At 41.9% G+C, this 12184-nt stretch overlaps 1 long non-coding RNA gene across 7 annotated transcripts in view; it reads left to right on the forward strand.

Annotated features, from left to right (window-relative positions):
- Window positions 1-12184, forward strand: part of LOC307175696 — a 245785-nt gene that overhangs the window by 26769 nt on the left and 206832 nt on the right. The window lies entirely within an intron of this gene.

The raw sequence follows: 12184 nt of genomic DNA on the forward strand, positions 1-12184 counted from the left end.
ATTTGGCCAAGGGGTCATAGTTTGCCTGGTCCTGATGGGCACCCTTAGGACCTGATCTATATCCAGCTTTGCATGTTCTTCTGGACAAATTGGCTTTGGTGACTACGCATGGGGTGAAGCCTGAGGCAGTGAATGGGCTCAGTAGTGTTATAAGAGGGGGGAGGGGGGAGATGGGGAATGCCATTATCACCAAAGTGACTGAGGAAACAAACCCAGAGACTCAAGACTGACTTGTAAGAGGATGTCTTTGTGGGTTGGCTGCCAGGAGCACAAGACCCCAAATCTTCCCATCTTCTTAGAATTCCAGCCCACCATGGACAACTGACTCTTCCCTTTTTTTCTCACAATACCTGTGAGATGCAGCTGGGACAGTCAGAAGAAGATTTTGCCAAAGCCTAGGGGGTCACAAAAGGGAAACATGCTGCAGAGAGCACTGTGAAATGTGGACCCTGCAGCACGCGACCGGTGCTTCGCTGCCGGTGTTTCTGCACAGGTGCCACTGTGGGGCTCCAGAAAAAGAGGGAAATCCAGAGAATGATTTTCTTTGACTTATTCACTGATTTCCTCCCCTGGTTTTATTTGTTTCAGAATTATTTTGACATAGCAGTAGGGGGAGTGGTGGCTGCAGTGATGAGAGGAAGATTAGGCAAGAATCACCGGAAATGTCTGTAGACCCCCAGATCTCCCCCATTACCACCATCATGTCTGCCTTCACCCTATAAAGCCCTAGCGCTGAGACCCTCAGGAAGCCGGTGCCAATGAAGGAATGATCCCAAACAGGCCTTGACTTACTTGGGCGGGGGGCAGCAGGGGTCAGTGGCATAGAAACGCATGTGTATTTGTTTATTTGCTTATTTATTTTTAGGGGCGAATAACCTTTTAATATGGTGATAACTATTCGCTACTTATTGTTTGACAAAGATCCATTAGTCTCTGAAGTTAAGTTCTTTTTCTTTGTACCAGCTGCTTCAAAATTTTAGACCCATTACAGGCCAGTGCATTATCCAGAAAAAAAAAAAATCTAGATCTTTAGACCCTATATGGTGACTTAAAGGTTTGATTCCCTTTATGATAGTAGGGGGGAATGATGTACTTTATGATGTACTGGGGAAAAAAAAAAAAAAAAGAATGCTATTTGATGGACTCCTACAGGATATAAATTTTTGAGATTTTTTTTGGCTTAGCATAGTTCCCTTGAGATCCATTCAGGTTGTTAGGTGGATGAATAGGTCACTCCTTTTATTTTTTATTTATTTATTTTTTTAATTTTTTTTGTGGTACGCGGGCCTCTCACTGTTGTGGCCTCTCCCGTTGTGGAGCACAGGCTCCGGACGCGCAGGCTCAGCGGTCATGGCTCACGGGCCCAGCCGCTCCGTGGCATGTGGGATCTTCCTGGACCGGGGCACGAACCCGTGTCCCCTGCATCGGCAGGCGGACTCTCAACCACTGCGCCACCAGGGAAGCCCTTCTTTTGCTTTTGATGAAGTCTATTTTTCAATTTTTTTATCAACGTTTCCTCTTACGGATCATGTTTTTGGTATTACACTTTATTTTTATCCCTATTTTCTTGAGTTATACATATTAGCATCTAAAAGGAAAACTTTGAGTAGGGCACTGTTGGGAGTTCCCTGTGTTTTCATACTCAGCAGTTTACTCATGTTGGATGAACTTTGATTACTTGCTTTCTAGCCAGCTGAGCAGTGCAGGTGGTGACTGGAGTCCTGGGAAGTGCCAACTGCGTTTATTAAGACATTTTCCTCTTTGTTCTCACAATTGAGATTCTTTCTCAGGCTTTTTAGTGGTTCTGGTTTTGGGGATTGCACTAGTTGGTCTGTGCTCCAAGCTACAAACCTAAGAGATGTACAAAGGCTGTTTTACTTTATTGCAAGGAGTCTCTGTAGCACAGGGGAAAGTGCATGCATGGAATTCCAAGGCAGCCATTCCCAAACTTGAATCTTCCAAGCTGTATGAACTCTCCATGCTTCCATTTTCTCACCAGGAAAGTGGAGATAATAATCCTTGCTACTTCATAAAGTTGCTGTGAGAATAAAAAGAAATAGTAATGCATGCAAGGTACGTTACAGAGGATCTGGTATACAGATGTGCTGAATAAATTACCTGTTTTGATCATAACCTTTCCTTTCTGCATGCATTCACATTCAGATTATTTCTACCTAAAGTGAAGAATTTCAGAGTTCCATAGCTGCTCCCACCCCCTCATCAAGGAGAACAGGAAAAAGCACTAGCTGTACTTGGTCCCTGATTAAGGAGGGGATGAACACAATGGGTTTACACAAGGGAGAGGAGTGAATCTACTTTGCTTATTTACAAAAGAGATGTTATCCAGTAAATACCTCTTCCTTTGCAATTGTTTAACAGAATATACATCCCTAATAAGTTGTGTGCCCTCAAAAACAAACCCGGGATAAGAATTGAGGTGTATTTAGAATATGATCAGAGAAAACATTCTGGAGGAGTAGACAAATGAAACAAGGAAGGAAAGGCAGCCACAAAAGGATGTGTTATCAACAAGATACCACTCTAGGCAGCAGGAGTTGAATTCCTCTGAGAAGTCTGAGAGACAGTAGAGAAGCTGGGACTCAGTTATCTCACTGGAGGAGTGAGGGATCTGAATATCTGCCTGCCAGTTGCCCTTGGCATTGGAGGATGTGTGCTCCGGGGTGGGAATGGATTAATTCCCTGGCAAGTCCCATAACTCCAGGACAGAGAGAGTCCCCAGGCAAGCAGTTAAGCGTGATGGCCATTGGAAATTGAGTGAGGAAAATTGTAAGTGTCAAGGGGGTGCAGCAGGGCTTTGATGGTGTCTGCTACAGTCTGTTTCTTGCCTCTCACACACCCCCTTGTGTCCCATTTTAACTTTATCTCATACTATTTCTTCAAGTTTGAGGCCAGTCACTAGGAGTTAGTGGACAAGCTACAGTCCCCGCTGTTGCCATTGGTTTCGAGGACATCACTGCTCCTTATCATCTCTTTCCTCCACCCTGCACTCGAAATACCCCTCACCCTCAGCCCGCACTTGAGCACCTGGAGGTTGCTTACCAGCGGTCCCTAACCTTTTTGGCACCAGGGACCGCTCTTGTGGAAGACAGTTTTTCCCCAGACTGGGGGGTGGGTGGGGGGTGGTTCAGGCGGTAATGGGAGCCATGGGGAGCGGCTCGCTTGTCGCCACTCACCTCCTGCTGTGCGGCCCGGTTCCTAACAGGCCGCAGACTGGCACCAGTCCGCAGCCTGGGGGTTGGGGACCCCTGGCTTCCACAGTGGGGGAGCCCACACCTTCTTCTCCTGCGGCCTGGACCCCTGTTTAGAGTCTTAGTGGTTCTGTAGTTACAGTTGCTTGGTTAGAGTTCCTGGAGGGCATGGAAGCATCGGGGGGCTCTGACGACTTCTCTGGGTTCCAGGCCTATTCCCCTTTGCCCCATGATATAGCAGCAACCCTATCTGCTTATAATTATCAGAGCTGCAGTGCCAGAGCTCTGGCAATGTAGACACTGCTTGCTTGACCTGCCCACGATGAGAGCTTTTGGTGGAACCCTTACTGTTTCTTCTGGTAGAAGCATTACCCTCACCATTGGCGCATCCACACCCTTATTCCCCAGACCTAAACTAATGTGGGAGTTTTTTCTGGGGTAAGGATATCATCTAAATTATGCATCTGGGAATGGAGAAAACGATACACTGAGAGACAGACTTGGGCCAGTTCTCTATTTACTACCTAGTCTCCCCTTCACTCCCTCCACCCCAGTTAAGAGGCCGGATGGTGACTTGCTAGGGCCCTGTACCAAACAATCTTCAAGTGATCTGGTCATTCTCTTCTCCTCGGTGTACAATTACATGGGTAAATGGCTATGGGTCCTTTGGGTGTAGGATTAGGGGGATTCTTCTGTGTACTTGCTCTGGTTTCGCAGGTCAAATGCCTTCAGTGGCTTCAACTGGTTGGCTCTGGATCTGAGAGCTGATTGGTCTAGAAACGAGGCAAGGACTTCCCTGGCAGTCTAGTGGTTAAGACTCCACACTTCCAATGCAGGGGTCGCAGGTGCGATTCCTGGTTGGGGAACTAAGATCCCACATGCCCTGTGGCATGGCTAAAAAAATAAAAAAAGAGGAGATGTTAGAAGCAGGCAAGAGTTGGAGTGTCTATTCATCAGCTCCTATCAGTCACTGGTTGAAGGCTGTCCTGGGGGAGCATTAATTCCCTGGCATTCCTGGTCTGCCCAGCAGGAGTAGAGTGGGTTCCTGTGATTGGACAAAGCCCTTAGGCAAAGAGCTGAGGTATTGGCAGTGGGAATTTGAGCAGATAGGCACGGAAATGATAAGCACCGAGGGACCACTGGGTATGGGGCTCCAACCACATCATTGACAAACTAGTTCCCTCTAGTTTGGAACAATTTGGTCATAGTATTACCCACTGGTATCAGAGGGTTCAGTGGATTTCTGCATCAGATTTCTAACTGCTGGATTTCTAACTCCAGCATTTGTCTTTCCCTATAATACCAGTTTATGAATCGCCTGTGGCTAGGATTTATTTTTTCTCCTCTAAATAATAAAAAAAACAGCTCATCAATAAAAATCATCATAAAAGTCACAAAAAGTAAAAATCAAAATGAGACATTAAAAAAGTAAATCAACTATACTTCAATAAAATTTAAAAAAGAGACATAAAAAAAACCACACATATGATCATTGAGAAAATACTGTTACAGGGGCATGGAGTAAGAGCCGTAGGTGCACTGGAGAGAAATTTATTATTCTGATGAGCAAGTTAAGGGAAGGAAATAGGCAGAGACCTTGAGTATCTCTGCTGATTCCCTGGTCTCCAGCCTCATCTCCTCTGGCATCAGGACATCCCCAGGAGATAGATAACATGTGGAATATCGTTCTCACGTTATCAAAAAGGAAGATGAATAATAAAAAAATTAACATGTTCAAGGTTGCATCGTGAATTTTAGGAATACAACTGTGCCTCTTGATTCCCAGTTTAGTATTCCAATGCCTGCTAAACTATTCTTTATCTCACTTCAATTGTGGTCTCAAATTATATTGGTAAGCTCATACGCCACAATCTGTTTTCTCTGGGGGAATGGAGAATTACAGCCTATTCATCATCCGTCTTTGCTTTAGAATGAAATGTGACTTTTATGTAACTACAGTAATATATGTATCCTGTAAGAATGCCTTGCAGTCTGAAAATGCTACAAATAAATTGGGAAATGAAGACTAATATGCTACTGAAAGGTTATAATTTTCACCTCTCTTAGCATGAGTCAGACTCTATGTGCCAGCGCTCTCTTGAAATAGGGTAGACAGCTCTTCAGCGCTGAGCAGAAACACGGTGGAACTCATCTCACACATTATGAATGTGTTGTACCCACTACCACAAATGACACATGGGACTTGGGACCTCTTGTTGGAAGAGTGAACCCAAAAGCCATGTAGCCTATAGCAATATCTTCCTGTTAATTTTGTTCATACACAATTTGTTCATACTGAAATTTCCCTTTCCGGAGTATTTTACATCAGATGGCCCTGTGATGTACTTTCAATTATATTCCCACGTAGAATGCTGGGAGATTTGTGTACAGGTAGTGTCAGACCTTTATTCTCAATATTTAAAGTAGTTTTAGCAAAAGCTGCCATAGGTACCTATATACGGGTGTGTGTATCTATATATATGTATATATATACTGTATATATATTATATATATGTATATATATACTGTATATATATTATACATATACTGTATATATATTATATATATGTATATATATACTGTATATATATTATATATATACTGTATATATATTATATATATGTATATATATACTGTATATATATTATATATATACAGTATATATATAATATATATGGCAGGAAGGAATATATGTGAATAAAAATTAATTTTGCAAGTGCTTCATCTACTCTGTATTTTACTTACATATGAAGACTTGGGGCTGAATGCTTATAACCGTTCAACTCCCAGAGAGTTTCAGCTTCTCAGCTGTGGCCATTTTATGAATCTTTGCTGCAAATCCTTGCTTTTTGTTCAGACATGGAGTGAACATCCAGTTCCCTTCCTCTCTACCCTCATGAAGCACAAAGGTGAAGTTAATTGGCGGAAAGGAACGGGTTTGATGTCTTCTGTCACCTCCCGGCCAGCCACGCAGCCATCGCACCACTGGTAGATTGCATTAAGCCTTCTCTTTCTCTTCGGATATTTAAACCACTTAGAGCTTGTAGAATCCACTTTCTTCTTTTATTTTGTGAGGATGGGGATTATAATTATGCGTTTTCTTCTCTCCAGTTCCTCAGAGATTACTAACAGCAATTCTCTGTGACCCCTGCACTGTTCTTTGTCTGCTTGAAACTCATTTAGAACACCTAGGTCCTCATTTACAACTTCCCGATCCATCTGTGGCTTCAGTTCCCTCTTAACAGTATTAATTTCACCTTTCCCAGTGTGACCACAATGCTTTTAGACAGAGCAGATGGAAGTAAAACAGAAGCTGAATGAACACATTTGTTCTTGTGCTTTGTTAGTATTAAATCTTTTCCCCTAAAGCAGATTTAATACACCTTATAACCTAAAACAAAGCAAGCAACAAAAAAATTAAAAAATAAAAACACCATTACCAACATTGTCTCCCCTCTACCCCCATACCCCAATTTTTAAAAAGTCATTACTAGCTAATTAAAATATTCACTTCATTTGGGCTCTTAACTGTTTTGGTTTATTAGTTACAGCTCTTAGTAAGCCATCCCCAAATTATACATTATTTTAGTTTTCCCATTCTACTGAAGGATATTATACCGTTTTTATTTTTAAATATTTTCAAGGCTTGGGGCTTCCCTGGTGGCGCAGTGATTAAGAATCCGCCTGCCAATGCAGGGGTCACAGGTTTGAGCCCTGGTCTGGGAAGATCCCACTTGCCGTGGAGCAACTAAGCCCGCGAGCCACAACTACTGAAGCCCGCGCGCCTAGAGCCCATGCTCCGCAGCAAGAGAAGCCACCACAACGAGAAGCCCACACACCACAACAGAGAGTGGCCCCTGCTAGCTACAACTAGAGAAAAACCTGCGCAGCAACAAAGATCCAACGCAGCCAAAAATAAATAAAATTATTAAAAAAGTATTTTCAAGTCCTGCCACTGACCCATTTTTAAAAATTTTTTAAAATACATTTGTTTATAAAAAAGAGGGGGAACCACTTTTAGTTGTGGCGCACGGGCTTAGTTGCTCTGCAGCATGTGGGATCGTCTCGGACCAGGGATCGAACCCATGTCCCCTGCATTGGCAGGCGGATTCTTAACCACTGTGCCACCAGGGAAGTCCCTGACCCATTTATTTTGAATGATGATTGGCAAATTGAAATTGCTGAGTGATTAGGACGTTATTATTTCAGGTGTGGGCTTTGGACTCTAAAAGACTTTATCTCCCCTTTTAAACACTTGCATGACCCTTAGCAAGCAGGGCAACATCTTTGAACTTTTGTATCCTCTATAAATGAGCTGTTAGGAGTCAATGAAATAACTTGGGAAAGCCCTGCCCAGTGTGCCTGATACATGACAGGAAGAAATCTGTGAAGTGTCACCTTCCCCCTCCTTTGAAGGTGTGAAGGGATTGAACAAATTTTTTTTAATTTTTATTTTATATTGGAATATAGTTGATTTACAATGTTGTGTTAGTTTCAGGTGTACAGCAAAGTGATCAAGTTATACATATATCGATTCTTTTCCCATATAGGTTATTACAGAGTATTGAGTAGAGTTCTCTGTGCTATACAGTAGGTCCTTGTTGTTTATCCATTCAATATATAATAGTTTGCATCTGCTAATCCCAAACTCCCAGTCCATCCCTCCCCAACTCACCCTCCCCTTTGGCAACCACAAGTCTGTTCTCTATGTTTTTGAGTCTGTTTCATAGATAAGTTCCTTTGTGTCATATTTTAGATTCCACATAAGTGATAGCATATGGTATTTATCTATTTCTTTCTGACTTACTTCACTTAGTATGATAATCTCTACGTCTATCCATGTTGCTGCAAATGGCGTTTTTTCATTTTTTTTTAATGGCTGAGTAATATGCCATTGTATATGTGTACCACATCTTCCTTATCCACTCATCTCTTGATGGACATTTAGGTTGCTTCCATGTTTTGGCTGTTGTAAATAGTGCTGCAATGAACATTGGGGTGCATGTTTCAAATTATGGTTTTCTCTGGATATATGCCCAGAAGTGGGGTTGCTGGATCATATGGTAGCTCTATTTTCAGTTTTTTGAGGAACCTCCATACTGTTCTCCATAGTGGCTGCACCAATTTACATTCCCACCAACAGGGTTCCCTTTTCTCCACACCCTCTCCAGCATTTATTGTTTGTAGACTTTTTGGTGATGGCCATTCTGACTGGTGTGAGGTGATACCTCATAGTAGTTTTGAGTTGCATTTCTCTAATAATTAGCGATGTTGAGCATCTTTTCATGTGATGCAATCAATTTTGATGCATTATGGAAAGTTAATTTTTGTACAGATCTTTATCTGTAAAGTTAAGGCAAGAAAAAAGTAAGGCAAATTCATGAATCAGCATTCTGAATATTTTTAAAAAAGTATCAGGACTTCAAGCTCTCAAGATGTATTTTCCAGTCTTTTCCTCACAGGATTCATTTTTCCAAGTTTATAATTTATGATGACTGATATCAATACTGTATAATTTGTCAGAGAGCCTTATAGTCAACATGCACTCTTTCTCATAAACAATTCATACATCATACATAATTGCTAGCTCTACACAAACTAACATACTTCACCCTAAGAAGTTTCCTCAGAGGATGCGGAGTGGAGGTTGTTGTTATAAACCAGGCTTGTGGGAAAATTTCTTCTGTTGTGTATTATATTACTTCCATTATTGAATAAGAAGCAGCTATGAATTTAACACAAAATGATACTTCTTTTGAAATAGAAAACTGATTGAAAAAACTAAATTTAAAAATATTTGTATCAATATTTTTAGTTCTTTTAAAAAATCGTTTGCTGATTAAAAACCCAGTTCAAACCAGGCTAAGTAAAAAGAGAAATTTATTGGAAGGGTACTGGGGTACTCATGGGAAAAGCAAGCTATGTGGATGGTAGAGGTGCCGTTAAACCTTAGGAAGTAACAGCTGGAAACAGGGACTGAAACACAATCAAGACTCGACTTCTGTCCTCCATCTCTGATTCTCTTTGAGTCTCATCCTTTTCTCTTGCCATAGGCTCGCTTTCTCCACACAGCATAAACCATGAGCTGGTGGCTCCTGAATTTATAGCTTACTGCTCCATCCAGCAGAGAAAGAATAACACTACTCTCATCACCTTGAAGACCAGCAATCCTAGGGAAGGTGGTCATTGGTGCAGCTTAGGTCAGTGACTACTCCTGGCTCAATCTAGAGAGGGATGGGGTCTGGTGAACACAGGACAGGTCCTATAAAAATCATTTAGGTAGAATGGGAGGCAGGTTGGTGGTTACTGGGTAGAAAAAAGCAATAGGTGTCTTTATGACTGGGCTCTGCTCTTTTTCCAAAGCCATCTCCCATGGCCTTCTTATACTTTCAGCACTGTGAATACTGCACCAATGTTTTTCTTTCTTTTTTTTAAAATAAATAAATTTATTTATTTATTTATGGCTGTGTTGGGTCTTCATTGCCACGCACAGGCTTTCTCTAGTTGTGGTGCGCGGGCTTCTCATTGCGGTGGCTTCTCTTGTTGCGGAGCACGGGCTCTAGGCGGGCAGGCTTCAGTAGTTGTGGCTCTCGGGGTCTAGAGCGCAGGCTCAGTAGTTGTGGTGCATGGGCTTGGTTGCTCCGCGGCATGTGGGATCTTCGTGGACCAGGGATTGAACCTGTGTCCCCTGCATTGGCAGGCGGATTCTTAACCACTGCGCCACCAGGGAAATCCCACCAGTGCTTTTCATTCATGGGATTTTGCTCATATTTGATCGTTCGGCGGGAAATACTATTCTTCTTCCCTGCTCCTAGTGACTCCTACTTCCCCTTTTATTTACCACTTAAATACACTGACCACAAGAAAACCTTCCCTGACCCTCAAGTTCAGGTTCCAACCTAACCTGTGCTAGGGGATCCAATTATGGCCAGGATTTCTCACAGCAAGGCAAATACCATATCATATTTTCTCCAACCCTAAGTAGGCTATAAAATCATAAGGGTGGAGAACTCATTTATCATGTTTATAGCTGTATCTTTAGCACTTGGCCCAATATCTGGCACGAATAAATGTTCAATAAACAGCTGTTGAGTAATTGAAGGCATGAGCACAGGAACAGGGAAGGGGCACAGCTTAAGAGCTGTGGTAGCCTAGAGAAGGCAGCAGTCATGGTAAACTACCTAGAGAGCTTGAGGGTTTCTTGGATAATCCTTTTAGCCAACTTAGAACAGTGTATATCTGGCACTGTGCCCAAAACTTAACACGCATTATTTTACTTAATCTGTACAGGTTGGTTTTAGAATTCCCATTTTACATTTGAGGGAGCTTAAATAACATGCCAGTGGTCCCACGCAAAGCACACACGGTAGCTGTGGGTTTAAAACTCAATATTGGACTCCAGTTCCTATGTTCTTAACCATTAGTTTGCCTTGATTCCTTTGTTGGCAGTTCCCAGGTGAGAGAATGCACTCCTAGATCTTCTAGCCCTTGAAGTCTATATGACACTCATTTTTCAAGAAGGAGGGAAATCTTCCCAATACCTTTAATACATTGGCCTGTACGTTCTTCGGTAATTGAACAAGTTGTTAAAATCTTATTCTTCCTGGTAGTGAATGAAAATGTGAAAAATAAAAATTAGCAATCATAGTTTAACCACAAGGGAGAGAAAGAAAAGTTGTTAACTGATTAGTCATTTGCTGAAGTTTGCTGAGTTTCAGTAGGTATAAATAAATTTGATAATTATTTTCATTCTCTGGTTTTATTATGGGTGTAAGTAAAACTTTCCAGAATCTCATGAATTATCAGCACTGAATGAGTCTTAATTTAAAAACAATGCCGTAATTACCTAACTTTTAAAATTTGCTCTATTTTCCGAGTTCATGTTTCCATATAACAAGCTTGCAGGTGACTCCTAAGTATCAGAATTTCTTCCAGTTCTATCCTTGGTTCATCCTGATGGCAAATTTGTCTTGGGTAGCTTCCTCTGAAGGCAAGTTTCTTCTGTTTCCCTCTGTTCTGTCTTTATGACAGAATTCAAAACACGTGTGTGACAAGTGAAAATGTAGCCCATCGTTCAGATGGCCTTTTCATTTTGGTGCTGGGTAAATTCAGCTCTAGAATAAAATAGACTGATGGGCCTGTCATTTAGAGTGACATGCCGTTATATAACTATGAAGGATAAAGGTGGGCATGTGAATCGACTTCCCTCTATGCATTAATGTTTTTAACTGTGATCATTTCCTGACCTTGTAATTATACACCACCAAGTTGGATTTTTGAGTGTAATTTACTAGAGCTGTGATTCTTGATGAAATTGCGACACGCACATCAGCTTCTTTGCTGCATCAGAGTGTGCATTCATGTCAACGATCAAGCATATGAAGAAGTTACATTTATATATATCTTTGTTTTTATCCTGTCACACCTGTAAGTTCATAAACTTCAAGAGGAAAAGATTCATCCGTTCCTTTTCTTTTACACTCTATCTCACAGTGTCCCCTGCCCCACCCCGGGCAGTGCTTTAGAACCCAGAGGGCACTTGATAACAGTGAGTAATCGACACTTCTCTCTTCTGGGTGTAGCTGTTTTTGGAGAAGTAATGTGGGAGTTTCAGTGTTGTGTTCTAAGTGTGATGCTAATCCAGAAGCTTCCATATGACTTGGCAGTAATTCATTTCTCTTTTTTTCTTCACCTGCCAGAACCAGTTCATTAGCAAGTCTGGTTAGTTCTGCCTTTAAGGTAGATCCAAAATCTTTGCTCTTTTCTCCTTCTCTACTGTTATTAACCCAGAGCAAGTCGTCTTTTTAGGTTTATATAAGCAGTAGCCTTTTTTTTCTGGGCCGCACCCAGACGCTTGCAGGGTCTTAGTTCCCCGACCAGGGATTGAACCCGGGCCTTTGGCAGTGAAAGCACGGAGTCCTAACCACTGGGCCGCCAGGGAAGTCCCTGTATTAGCCTTTCTGACTGCATTCCAC

Source organism: Stenella coeruleoalba (genome assembly GCF_951394435.1).
Source record: "Stenella coeruleoalba genome assembly, chromosome: 16".
Classification (NCBI taxonomy): domain Eukaryota; kingdom Metazoa; phylum Chordata; class Mammalia; order Artiodactyla; family Delphinidae; genus Stenella; species Stenella coeruleoalba.